Source organism: Pygocentrus nattereri, chromosome 10, assembly GCF_015220715.1.
Source record: "Pygocentrus nattereri isolate fPygNat1 chromosome 10, fPygNat1.pri, whole genome shotgun sequence".
Taxonomy (NCBI): Eukaryota; Metazoa; Chordata; class Actinopteri; order Characiformes; family Serrasalmidae; genus Pygocentrus; species Pygocentrus nattereri.
In genome coordinates, this window is record NC_051220.1 from 36844406 (window position 1) to 36857826 (window position 13421).

General features: G+C 43.5%; 1 protein-coding gene across 2 annotated transcripts in view; it reads left to right on the top strand.

Moving 5' to 3' along the window:
• Positions 1-13421, top strand: part of foxn3 (forkhead box N3) — a 138601-nt gene that overhangs the window by 2690 nt on the left and 122490 nt on the right. Inside the window, exon 1 of one of the 2 annotated variants that reach the window (XM_017715061.2) lies at positions 473-614. The exons of the other annotated variant lie outside the window; for it this stretch is intronic. The gene's annotated coding sequence lies outside the window, so the exon portion shown is untranslated. Of the gene's footprint in view, positions 1-472; positions 615-13421 lie in introns of those variants that run through there. 2 annotated transcript variants of the gene reach the window in all.

The window sequence follows — 13421 nt, forward strand, 5'->3', positions numbered from 1 at the left end:
GTTCGGAAAGTTCCTTTACGGACAGCTCTGGCATTCTGCTACAGTGAGGAGACGTCTGCCTGTTTATTTTGCCTGGGCAGAGGCGGCGTTGCTCTCTTTTGTGTTTGTGCCGGTTGGGAGAAGTCTGCATTTTTCTCCTCCCCAGCAGTAAGTTTTTTCCTGACCCTCTGTTTCTATGGCCCCCTCATGTGGCCGCTCCTCTGCTGCCTATAGCAGAGCTCTCCCCGCCTATGAGGAACACAGCCTCCGATTGGCTGATTCTGCAGAAGCACAGGAAGTTCAGGGTTTCTAATAACCACCCAGAGACACAGTTACCATAGAGACAAAGATAAGCCCCTCTTACTAAAAAAAAAAAAAAGCGGCTGCATGTCATCACAGCAGCCTGCAGAAAGCGCCTGCTCTCTCTCTCTCTGTCTCTCTTCCCCTCTCTCTCTCCCTCCCTCTCTCTCTCTCTCTCTCTCTATCTCTCTCCCTCTCTGCCTCTCACCCTGTCTCTCTCTCCTGCCAGTTCTCCCATTAGCAGCTGCTCAAACAGCACAGCTCCAGCCTTGCGAAGGTCAATGTCAGGTTCGCTCTTCTTCTTTCCTGCTGCTCAAATGTCCTCGGCGCTTAACGTGAGTTTGCACCGCCTTTGCAAACTTTCTTCTTGTGTGTGTGTTTTAATTACTGCAGTAATAGGGGCGGCCTCGTGTCCAGATAGTCAGGCATAGTTAGTGGAGCTGTTAGTAGTGAGTGGTGGAGTTGGAAGCTTTGACCATGACTTCAGGCAGTGACCCGAGCCAAAACACTGTACGTTTGTGTGCCATGTTCCTGTGCTGAGGTTATGTTAGCATTGCCCAGCACTCTGGTCAGAGTTATTTCGGAGTGCTGAGGTAATAGGATGCTGTGCGTAATGCTGATACCAGTGACTGCACGTTAATTGATTTCAGGAGTATTGTGCAAGCTTTCAAAAAGCCCTGCCTCCTCCAACCAAGAGCGTTTGAAGGTCTCCTGCTCACACACAGTCAGTCTGCTGCGAGGCACGGGCAGCAAAGTCCTCATCCTCGCCCTCTACTCCCCCCACCCCCCACCCCCCATCACTCTCGTTTTGAATGCGTGTCTGGGTCAGAGTTGCCCTGAGCCTCTCAGGACAGTGTGGGCTGAAGTTGTATATATGGAGCAGAAGCAGCCTGCTGCTGAATGGACTTCCTGTTGACAGGAGCGGCGTGCTATCTGAGGAAGGGCCTGTTGGTAGGAAATGTGTCAGCTGCTTGTTTTCTTTAAACTGGGAGGACGTGTGGTGAATCGCTTCTTTCGTCTTCTGGGGAAGGAGGAGGGTAGTGGAGTGGGAGAGAAATCAGAACCATAGTCTTTTTTTTTCACCACTTAGGCCCACGGGATGCATGAGTAATATTTGATGTGGGCAGACATAAACATACATATACACATGTTATATATGCATGTTTTTTTGTTTTATATAAATATATCACTACTGTCTTTACAGGAAAAGAAAAAAAAAACTTTTAATGTAAATCATTGGAACTAGACTTTTTCCCCATTCATCATGACATTAACACACTGTAAATAGAAACAGGTATTTTCAACTTCAACTGTCAATAACAAGGTACAGAGAACAAGTAGCATTTTCTCTGTAAAGGACTTACAAAAATGTAATAACAAATAATTATAATTTTTAAAAATAAAGCCCATATAAGCCCAGAGAGTCTGTGTTTTACAGTGATTTTACCTGTGATGTTAAGTGGCTTATTGCATTTCTAAAATGCTGACAACATGCAATGTGATAAATTACCCAAATGTTCAATAAATTATCATTATTAATAATCCGCATGCAGTTTGTCTTGCACAAAAAGTAATTCATTTAGATTAATTTCATAATAATGAAAATATGATGATATAGCAGTGTTTACTGCAGACACCTATACCTTGTAAGTAGCGTATTCTAGTTAAATTAGGGCAGATCTGCCAAAATCACAAACATGTGAAACTTGTATGAAATTCGGGTAACATTTTTTACTGTGTGTGCTGCAGTTTTACACTTAATCCTTCAGTAAATGCTGGAATAGAAAGCCTAACACTGAGAAATCTGTTAGTCTCTTAGCTACTTCCAGTTATTCAGCTTTTAGTTCTAGTTCTAGCTGTTAAGACAATATTACATTACATTACCAGCATTTGGCTGACGCTCTTATCCAGAGCAACTTACAATCTGATCATTTTTACACAATTGGCCTGACTGCATGTCTTTTGGACTGTGGGAGGAAACCGGAGAACCCGGAGGAAACCCACACAGACACGGGGAGAACATGCAAACTCCACACAGAGAGGACCCCGGTCGCCCGGCCGGGGAATCGATCCCAGGCCCTCCTTGCTGTGAGGCAACAGCGCTACCCACCACGCCACCGTGCTGCCGGTGGCAATAAACAAAAGCATGTTCTTAGGATGGGTATCTAGTGCTGCTTCAGGCCGTTTACTTTATATTCATGCTGATGCCTGGTTCTATCTATCCGTACACTCAGCTGTCCATGCACAGAATGTGACGGCATGTTAATGCAGAACTCAGTTGTTGTAAGAAATTCATAGGTGTACACATATTGGGTGTTTTACAGTGGCTTTGAACATAACTATTTTTTTTTCAGACTGGAACTGCCAGTCCTGTTATAAGATGATGTTATATAAATGCTAAATGCTGTAAATGTAAATGCTGTACATATACAGCTGTTGTTTTTTTGGAAAATTCTATACATGCTGCCATGACAGCTTCTCCTCAGTTGGTGCTCTACTGTTTATCATCATGGCTGATGGAGCTGCTTCATCTCCAAACCCTCAGCATGGTCCACCGCAGACCATAAACTCTTCAGCCCACTCTTTCAAATGCAAATATTATACAAATTCCCGTGCAGAAAGTGTCTGTTATGTTTTTGATACGGTTGTCAGTGCGGTCTGATCTGCTCTGAGTGCGTGGTCTGAGCTTGTCCATTTATTATCGCAGCGTGGCGGGACCCTTTCAGGGCTTGAATGCACCTTCAGACTCTGCTGCTCAGGCTTTTGACATATTTGCATTTTGAGAGAAGTTTCCCAGTGCAGGGGCAGGGGTTTGGGCCCTATGCGTGCAGGAGCGCAGTGCATTATGTAGGCAGGCGGAGGCCGCTGGTCGAGTCCGTCACAGTTGAGGGGCGAAAACAGATGCGCAGGAGGTCAAAGCGCTTTTTATTTTGGGGCAGTGGAGTGTGGGCTCCACTGCGTTCTTCTTTGTCTGTCTGGGATCATGTAGCAACAGTCTCCGGCTTGTCAAGCGATCCGGGTTGCGCCGCCCCCTCTTTGGAAAAATTAAACAGCAAAGCAAATCAGGGGGGAGAGTGCGACGAGGCAGAAAAACGTGTCAAAACATCAGAATGAAAACACCTGATGGGGAACGACAGTGAATATGCATGATGAGGAGGAAGGCTTCTGAGTTGCAGCCGCGGCAAAGAACAGCGAAGCAAGATGCTTCAAATATTCCCATTAGATGTCATTTACACTCGTCCCATTAGAGATATCTACTGAATCTCCGAATTCCTTTTTGGATGTGATCTGTCGCCAGACTCTGTCACCTCTGTGGCAAAGGTCTCGCCATGTCCTCAGATCACACGTCGTATGTAGATGACGGAAGGCATGGCATATCGTCTTCCATCAAAACGAGGCCACTCGTGGGCCCTCCTCTCCCTCACCCCTCACCCTGCGCTATCTCTCTCTCCCCCTTGTGACCTTCAAGGTATTTTCTTTCTGTCTTCGTGATTAAGTGTCTAGAATGTGTGTGATGATGGAGGCTGCTTAATGAATGATAGAACCTCGACTGCTTTACCTTCGGGAGACCCATTAAGGGCCTAGCAGTTCTAGATCTCAAAGCCACCACCCGACACAAAGCCATGCCATAAGCCCTCCGCTCTTGTCTCTCTGCAATCCACACTTAACTTTATTCAGCTGAATTTAAACAGCTCTGCCTTGATTCTTCACTTCTTTCTTACCTCTATTTCTTGTATGCCTTCTTGATCTTCACTTTCTGAAGTACTCTTTCTTTCTTTGCTTGCTTACAAGCTCCCCGGGCAGCACTAGAGGAAGCTCCAGCAGAAGATCAGGTACAGTTAAGCTAGCCCCCGATATTCAGCTCAGTTAATTGAGCTTGAGTTCTTTCTTTCTTACCTGTATTTCTTGTATGCCTTCTTGATCTTGACTTTCTGAAGTACTCTTTCTTTCTTTGCTTGCTTGCAAGCTCCCCAGGCAGCACTAGGGGAAGCTCCAGCAGCAAACTTTATGAAGACCAGTGGTCACCAACCATCCTCCTAACTACATGCAGAGATTCAGTCAAGGTTTAACACACTTGATGCATTTGATAAAGGTCTTCTGAAGGGATTAATTGCTTTCACACCAAAAAATATACACATTACACGTCACACATTCATGCACACAGAAATATATATGCAGTGAAATGTCTTTTTGCCTGTGTGCCTTGTTTATACTTAGTGTTAATGTGATTTGCAGGGCTGGGATCCCAGAAAGAGTCGATTCACTGTTGCCAGGCATATGGGAATCAAGTGTTGGCTTCAAAGCTATGGAATTGATTTCACAAATTCCAGTTTTTAAGGCCGTCAAGTTTGCTCTCGACTGCATGCACAAAGTGTGGGGTATTCTGTTGTTACTGTCTAGAGTCCGTGTGTCAAACACAAGGCCTGTGGACTAAATCAGGCTGTGGCGCAATCCTATATTAAATTATTTTCATTATCTATTAATATTAGCCCATTTCACTATGAGCAGTACTACAGTCCCCAGCATGCACTTCAGTGCAATGCGCACTATTTCTCTGACCCTCCTCCTCCAATAACAATCTGTGGACAGCAGTTCCACCGAAAAGAAAAGATGCCAGGAGGCTAGTTCAGGCAGGTAGATGTACTTCCTGGGGACATTTGAAGAGGTTCAGTGGTTATCTGTAGCCAATGTGGTCTATGGTGTTATATACAACAATTAGTTTTTTTATTTAAAATTATTTTTGAATGGTTCAAGTATTCAGTGCCTATTTTGCTGTTGCAGTTTTGGCATATTTTGAATGAACAATGGCCAGTTCAGGTCATAGCAAAATGAAATAAAAATACAGCTGGCCCACAGAGTTTGACACCCCTGGTTTAGATCATTTTGTCTGAAAAATCAATATCAATTTGCTATATTTTGCTTTGGACAAATCTGTAACAAAAAACTTGGCTTATGATGAACTTTATGCCTTACAGTCAACTTCAGGTGCTGTACACACTGAAAGCTGATGGAGGAAGATCAGGTACAGTTAAGCTAGCCCCCGATATTCAGCTCATTTAATTGAGCTAGAGTTCTCCAGACTACCTCACTAAGACCTTATAAATCATATACTTGCCATTAAATAGCTGACATCTTGAAGAACATCCCGAAGAACAACTCATGAGGTAGCACATGAGGTTATCATGTCAAGATCTCTTGTTATTCATACCATAAATCATAATGGTGTATTATGCACTTAATAATGTAACTCTTGCGTTGAGGATCTCCCACCCTGGGTTCTGATTTTTGTAATTGAGAAACTTATTATGTCTAACTGGCATTTGGATTCGACTCAATCAAATGCCCATCACTCAAAATCAGACACCAGTTGACACCAGGATTAGTGGAATCAAACAGTCCTGGTGATTGGTGTTCTGTGGCTGGTTGCACTAGCTGTGCGTAGGTTCAAATGTAGTTATAATGTGTGTTTACTAAGTTCAGGTTTATGCATTTCTAAATCAGAACAAGTTGCACCACAAACTAGTCTTAATGTTGAGCTTAGTGTAAGGGCAGGTGTAAGGTTTGGGGAAACCATCAGAAACCACATATAAAGCGCAAAAAGACCAAAAACAGGATTTTTTTGGTAAAGTAAGAACTCTAAACACCATACACTGATTTTACTTACAGCTCTAATCATCGGCCTGGTTTAAACTCCGAGCATGAAACTAAACACCCACAGCTCCAGGTCAGAAACTAAACTGAGGCTGCTGTTGTGTCGGTTGTTGTTTAAAAAGCTGCATATTTGGTTTTCTCAGGAAAATATTAAAGAATAAACAGACAGTGGCTGTAGGTTGCGGGTTTTTTTTAGTTTAACCTGTACACATCGTTCTCTTCCATGCTGGAGATTTTTCCATTGAGAAGTCAAAGCCAACTGCCACTGCGTTTCCATGGGAGCAAGTTTACTGATTGGTTCTAAACATGTTATCGTCATGTTAAAGCGATTTACGCATTAGTTAGTTGTTACTACTTAAGGCAGGACTTACAGTTTTGTGGTGCAGCCAGATTTAGCAAAAGCATAGTCTGGAACATTAACTGAGGACTCAGTAAAGACTTGCCGTCCAAACGAGTATAAACCTAAACCTGGTGCAACCCAGTGCTTCCATGCTTGCCCTGTGCCGTGCATATTTGTCTAATGTAGTAGCTACCAGCCCTTCTTCTGGACATCTACTGTGCTCCAGAGTTTACTTTCAACCTGCTTATAACACACTGCTCTGATCCAGTCTGGGACTTCTGCAGATGTTAATTAACTGGAGCAGGTGTGGCAGATTGTGGCTGGAACTAAACTCCACAGGAAGGTAGATCTCCGTGACCACAATGACCACACTTGTGGCTCCAGCAAAGAAAAAATGAAATACGAGTTGCTGCAGATCTGACTAGCGTCTCATGTTTTTCTTATGGGAGCGTAAATGCTTTCACAGCCGATGATAGAATAATCAGTGCAGTGTTTATTCTCCTGACCCACACGTGGAGGTCAGGGGGTTCTGTTTGCTGCAAGAACGCAGGTCAGAATAGCTGAGGGGCTTTTATGCAGCCCATTGCAGCTGTAGCTCTGAGGAACAGAGTTGGACCAAATCCCTCTCAAAAACGTCAATGGGTTTCAAGTTCAAGTGAAAGGGAAGAGGGAGATAGCGCTTAGGCAGCTGTATATTCTGTGTACTTGAGTGTGGAGAGACGGGCTTTGGTGTGGAGAGATTTGGCGGATCAGTGTTGTTATTGGTTCTTCATTGTTCACTCAGATCATATTGTCCTCCATTCTACATCAAGGACGTTCGCAGCTCTGGCAGTGCAGCCACTGGACACTGTCTATTCCTGCCACCACCAGGGGACTTCCACTCAAGGACACATGCTCGCGCACACATGATGACACAATGCACTCACTTCAGGACATACAGGGAGAAGAGATTTGCCTTCCGAGAGTGCTGGAACTGAAAAGACCTGTCAACAGTTTGTTCCGTTGCATACAAATTGACTGTAGCTGGTAGAGGATGTTTATTAATGGCACCGTTCTGCCTTTTACGCTGAGCTTCATCAAGACCTGCAGGATCTCCTGCTCATCTGAGGGAGCTCCTGCTGGAGAAGGTGTCCTGATTGTTTGAGAAACCTGACAGGTAGAAAGCAGCTCCGAATTCAGCGCAAGCCATATCTCGTTCGGGAAGCTCGGGAGAATCGAGTCATTTCCATTTCCTCTCCCGGCCCATCATCAGTGTCATATTTCATTGATATTGCTTTCATTTTTGTTCTGTCAGTGCAGAGACAGCCCCACTGTCGAGTGGATAAACAACTATATTTTACAGGTCTCTCCCGGTGCAGGGCCACTCTCCTGTGTAAATGGCTCTTTGCTCCACTCCCAGCACTGCGCCCTGCATCCCACACACGTCTCTCTCTCTCTCTCTCTCTCTCTCTCTCTCTCTCGCTCTCTCTTATTTGCTCTCTCTTGCTTGCTCTCTTTCCCTCCCTCCCTCTTTTCTATTTTTGCTCTCTTTTTCTCTTTTGCTCCTTCCCTGTGTCTCACTCATTTTCCCTATCTTGCCTGCTCTTTTAATCTCTCTCTCTCTCTCTCTCTCTCTCTCTCTCGTTTGCTCTTTTTCTCGCTTTCCTCTCTCTTTTTTGCTCATTCCCCCTTTCTTTATTTGGTTCTCTTTCGCATGCTCTCTTCTGTCTCTATCGCTCTCATTTTTCCTATCTTGCTTGCTCTTTAATGCTTTCTCTCTGTTTCTCTCTCATAATTTCTGTCTTTAGTTCTCTTTTGCTTGCTCTCTCTGTCTCTGTTGTTTTCCTTGTCTTGCTTGCTAATGTATACTTTCTGTCTCCTCTCTTCTCTTTGGCTCTGTCTCTTGTGTGCTCTCTCTCTTTCTCACTATATTGCCATCTCTCCTCTCTTGTGCTCTCTGTCTTGCTTGGTCTCCTTTACTCTCTCCTTCATCAACTTTTCTCTTTTGCTCCTTTCTCTCAGTCTCTCTCTCTTTTCTCTCTTCCTCTCTTCATCTCCATCTCCTTTCATTCTCTCTTCACTTCTCTCTCTCCCTCTTATCCTTCTGTCCCTCTCTGTCTCTCTTTCTCACTTGCTCTGTCATGCTCTCTCTTTGTCTCTCCTCTCTCCTTCTCTTTTCCTGTCACTCTCATTTCTCTGTCTTACTTGCGCTCTGTTTTGCTTTCTCTCCTGTCTTCTTACTCCCTCTTTGTCTCTCTTAATTTATCGCTCTATTCCCCCTCTCTCCCTCATTGCACTCCATCCCTCGTTCTCTTTCTTGCTTACTGTCTTTTGCCAATTTTTACTCTTTTTTGTCTCCCTGTCTCCCTCTTTCAGTTTTTTCTCCCCTTCCTTTCTGTGTGCCTCTCTCTCCCTCTCTCTCTTTTCTTGCTCTGTCTCTCTTGCTCACTTTCGTCTTTTCCTCTCTGTCTCTCCCTCTATTGTGCTTCCCCCCCTCAGCGATAACCACACACACACCCCATCCCTGAGCCTCCGCATGAGCCGAGGGGAGCGCGCACTTTCAGGGGCTGACTGACATTTCTCAGTGTCAAAACATGTTCGGAGCGTTGTTCACATCCAGGACTGATGCCGCATTGATTTACTGCTCAAGGACTTTGCTTAGAAAAGTTATGTTTTATCACATTCAGCACTGAATTTTTTGTCAGCCTTCTTTATTTATTTAGAAAGTGGAAATTCTTGCTGGTGGCTTCCTCAAAGCTGCGCTACATTTTCATCTTTTAATGTGCAAATCAGTCTGAGTGCACTGCCGCTGCTCCACACACACACACACACACACTGCGCCTGACTGCTCATAAAGCTTAGTCTAGCTCTCTCCACCCTTGCGCTCCTCAGCCCTCTAACACTCCTCTTTCTTTTATCTTTACTTACGGAGTGCCCCCAGCCCTCTTGACCTGTATTCTCTCTGAATGGCTGTTCATTTAGCCTGGCTGTTCATTTAGCCCGGCGCTGGGACGGCGCTGCTGCGTCCGCTGCCTTCTGAATGAGCTCATCAGATGGAGAGGAACTGAAGCTGGTGAGTCACTCTGCGCGGTGTCGAGGCCACGCAGTCGTGCGGCTTATTAAAGAGCCGGCCATGGGGGCCTCTGCTGATGAGCCTAACCCCACAAATTAGCCCTCTTTTGTGCCAGCAGACCCACGTAATGTTTCTGTGAACGGAACGAGACGGGAGATGGAGATTATAGCGTGAAATAGACAAGGAGATCTTAGAGAAGTGGTCACATGCAGGTTGCTCAGCCATTAGAATCAGAAGCACTTTATTGGCTAACTTGCAATTTGTCTTGGTGATTATGGTGCTTACAAAAATACAGAAAGTAAACAAATAATGTGTATCCTAGGGCTACCAAGGTTGCTATGCTAATAACACATTATTAACACGTCAATAACACATTAATAAAGCATTGTTGCACCACTACAGCACCTTGCGACCCCTTTAATGCTGTTATGACCCCACATTTTGTCTAGGGCGCTGTGGGATCAGTATCATTTGGCATTAAAAGACTGGTGTTGGTGGGCTAAAAGCTAGAGGAACAAGCCATTAGAGCTTTTGCAGCCATTTTACTAGAACCACAATAAATTGGTGTGCTATGACACACTGGAAAAGTCAAACTGTGGGCGGCACCAAAGAGAAGAATAAAAAACCTTACCACACTTGTCTGCTCTGAAACAGAAACAAAAGCTAATGTCCATTTTACCTTCTTGGCTGTAAGCATGTCTCAGTATGTGCTGATGTCCAAGCATAGGCTAAAAAATGTGATATAAACAAAAACGCAGACTCATTTTGCTTGGCTTTAAGCTTTCGCTCCGCTATAGCTGCTTTTCTCACATCTCTGGCAGGAAACCTTTCCGCATAAGTAGCATAGTTGCTTGTAAAATGTCTCTCAGCGTTTGACTTTTTACGAGGCTGAAGTCGCTTCTCCTTTGCCAGCATGTTGTTTGAATTTTCCAGCTCTGCCTTAAATGGTGCCTGGGGTGGCAGAATGCCTTTTAGTGTTTGGAAGGTTCTCATTGCGGATTAAACATATCAGGAAACCAGCTGGAGTGAATATAAATACACATAAGTTCATTCAACTCCAAATGATCATGTCCATCTTAAATCTGTCTTTTGTTAGTTACTAGCTCAGCAAGATTGTTGTTTGTGTTGGATGGTGACCAGCAGTCTGCACACCAACCTTCAGGGTTAAAGGGTGAATTAGCAGTTGTACATTAACTCCAGCATTACAGGCCATTTATTGTTAAAACCATTAGAACTACTAACAGCCGTAGTACCTGCTGAAGCCCAGCTGCTTGCAGACTGTATGTTGCTACAATAGCATCTATTTGTTGCTCTCTTTCAAATACAGCTTTTAAATGACTTTTAAAGCAAAACCTTGAACACCTATGATGACTGATGGGCTGCTGAAAGTTCTGTATTCTAAAGTTTTAAAATAATAGGTATCACTCATTACTAGACCCACATTAAAACAAACATAAATGCCTTGACCAGGGGGCTAGCTTTGGCTCAGCAGCTCTCAGATGCTCTCGCCGTGAGCCAAGATCTTCTTTATAACTTTGCACACCAATGTGTGATTTCCTGCATCACACTTTCTCCCAGAGAACATGAAAAAATAGCTGTCTGTCATGTCACGTAGCCGCACGGTTCTTTTTGTAGCAGACCTTTGTAGTGGAATCAATTGCTCATTGTGTCCTCATACATACAATTCAAAAACATTCCTCAACTTGGATGATAAACCTGCATATTCATATAGGAACTATTGTTTACTTGGAATAAAGTAAAATTTCAAAATGAATTTCTTTTTACCGAAAGCATTGGTTGAACAATTGTTTATTGCAGTTAACAGTTAATCATTTAAATCCATAGTTCTTACCACATGGAAATATTTGTTAGAGGATAATCTCCAAAATAGGGTCTGAGGAACCTGTGGTCATCTTTCACACATACTTTTTTGTCATGGCCTTATGAAGGTGGTCTTTTCAGATTGCTGGAGGACCCTCTGCAATTTTGTCCTGAGCATATGCAGCACCAAATCTGACAAACGTAAGAAGAAGAAGTCGGCTTTAGAAAGTCAGCAGTCCAAAAAGTGGAACGTGGAGTGGATGTGCCTTTGTGGACTGGCAGTAGCAGAGCAGCTGCTCTTATGGCTGAGCAAACTGTGTGGAGAGGAAGCCGATGATTGACACACAGCACCCGGGTCTCTCCTCTGAGGTTAACACATGAGACCACACCGGGGCGGAGTGGTGGAGAGTGTGTGTGTGTGCATGTGTAAGAGTTGAGTGATGTAAAAGAGCATGTGGAAATTGCTTAGTTGTCAGCTCTCTTGGTTTGCTGCTCCTGTTTTTTTTTTTTCTCCTTTCCCTCCGCCTGCTCCTTTTCAGAATATCTGTGCATCAGCACCTTCCTGAAGGTGGAGGATCTAATCAGGGCCGTATCAGCCCTCTCTGTGGCGGCAGGCTTCATTTCACCCGCGCCTGTCAAGTGGTCTTTATCAGAGGACAGAGTGACTTTGAAATCCTACTAACGACCCAAGTTATTCCTAGACAGTTTTCTCTTCAAACTGATGGAGCTTCACTGCAAATAAGGAAAGCCTGACAGGAGCATCAGGGAAAGAGTGAATGTTTTACTCCTGTCTTCAGTAATTGCTGATTTGGTCAGTATTGAGGTTATATTTGTGTGTGCAGGGGCTGTCACCTGGACTTCATGTCAGTGTACACCAGTAGTTCTTCAGCCTGTTGATCAAAAGAATGACTGCTAATACGTAAGGTCCCTGCAGCTATTATAGAAACTATATCACCCCCTATACTTCCTGTAGTGTATTGCAATTTGTCACAATAACAATATGTGTCATATAATAAACAGTATAGAGCATAATAGAGTGGATTTAAATGATAAAACATTAAAAATAGCCAGGATCTGTTTATGCATACCTAAGACCATCTCATCCCTGAATTCTGTATTTATGCTCAAAGCGACTATAAAACAATGCTGTAAATGGACTGCTATGCTATTCGTATGGAACACCATGTGCACTAGTAGATAAATAAGAGCCTGGTTTTGTTTAAACTGACCGGTTGACTGTTGACTCAGTGACTAGGATGAAATGTAGCAGGCTAAACTGGCTAAAGGATGGCTAACAGGTTAAACCACTCCTCCATTAATGTTCAGTGTGAGGCTTTGAAATGAAGTGTTTACTGGTTGATTCATCGTAACACTGCAGTATAAAAAGTGAGTAATGTGTTACTGAATATCATGCATGCTTCACATGCTCATGTGTTTGGTTAGATCTGCCTTAAGTTGCATTAAACCCAGTGTAGGAAAACAAATGTGTGGCACGCATCAGCGTGATACTAACACAACACAGGGAATTGCATAGTTGCTAGTGGAATTTAGTTATGGTGGTATTTTGGTGAGTGAAAACTACTTATAATGCGAAGGTTTCTGTATTATATACTGCTATGTTATAATATTATATTATAATATATTATGTATATTATGACATTTTCATTATTATATGACACAGGGTTATGAAATGTACAATGATAGGTGACAAAGTTCTTGTTCTTCAGCGGTCCCTGGTTAGCATACAATAGCATACTCTAAATGAACTATTATTGTTAATTATTTATTGAAAATGTATGCATTTTGTCATATTTTATGTTGTCCGCTTTGCGTCATGCATAAGAACACCCCTTACACCTCACAGCCTCTTGTGTCTTATTGCTTTATTACTCGTCAGTGCGTAACTTTTTTAGTTTTTACCACAATTGACTTTGTTGATTGAAAGTTGTAGCCTTAGTCTCAGCTACAGTCTTCCATGGCAAATTGTCAGAATGGCAGGGTGCATCATGTGCAATACAGAGCACATTTTTTAAGTAAACAGTTGACTAACCATTGTTGCCGCAGTGCCAACCAGAGTCTTGCATGGTGCTGGTGTAACTGCAGCGTCACAAAAAAATACTTGCTTTTAACTTGTTTCTCCCAAAATGGCTCTGAAAGCCTGGTAAGTGAAGTCGGACATCGGGAAAAGCTGAGCTAGGCGTATTGTACAGCGCTCCTGAAGACGTGAAGTTATGCCACTCCCCATGTTACCATGGCTTTATCAACAAGAGCAAACTT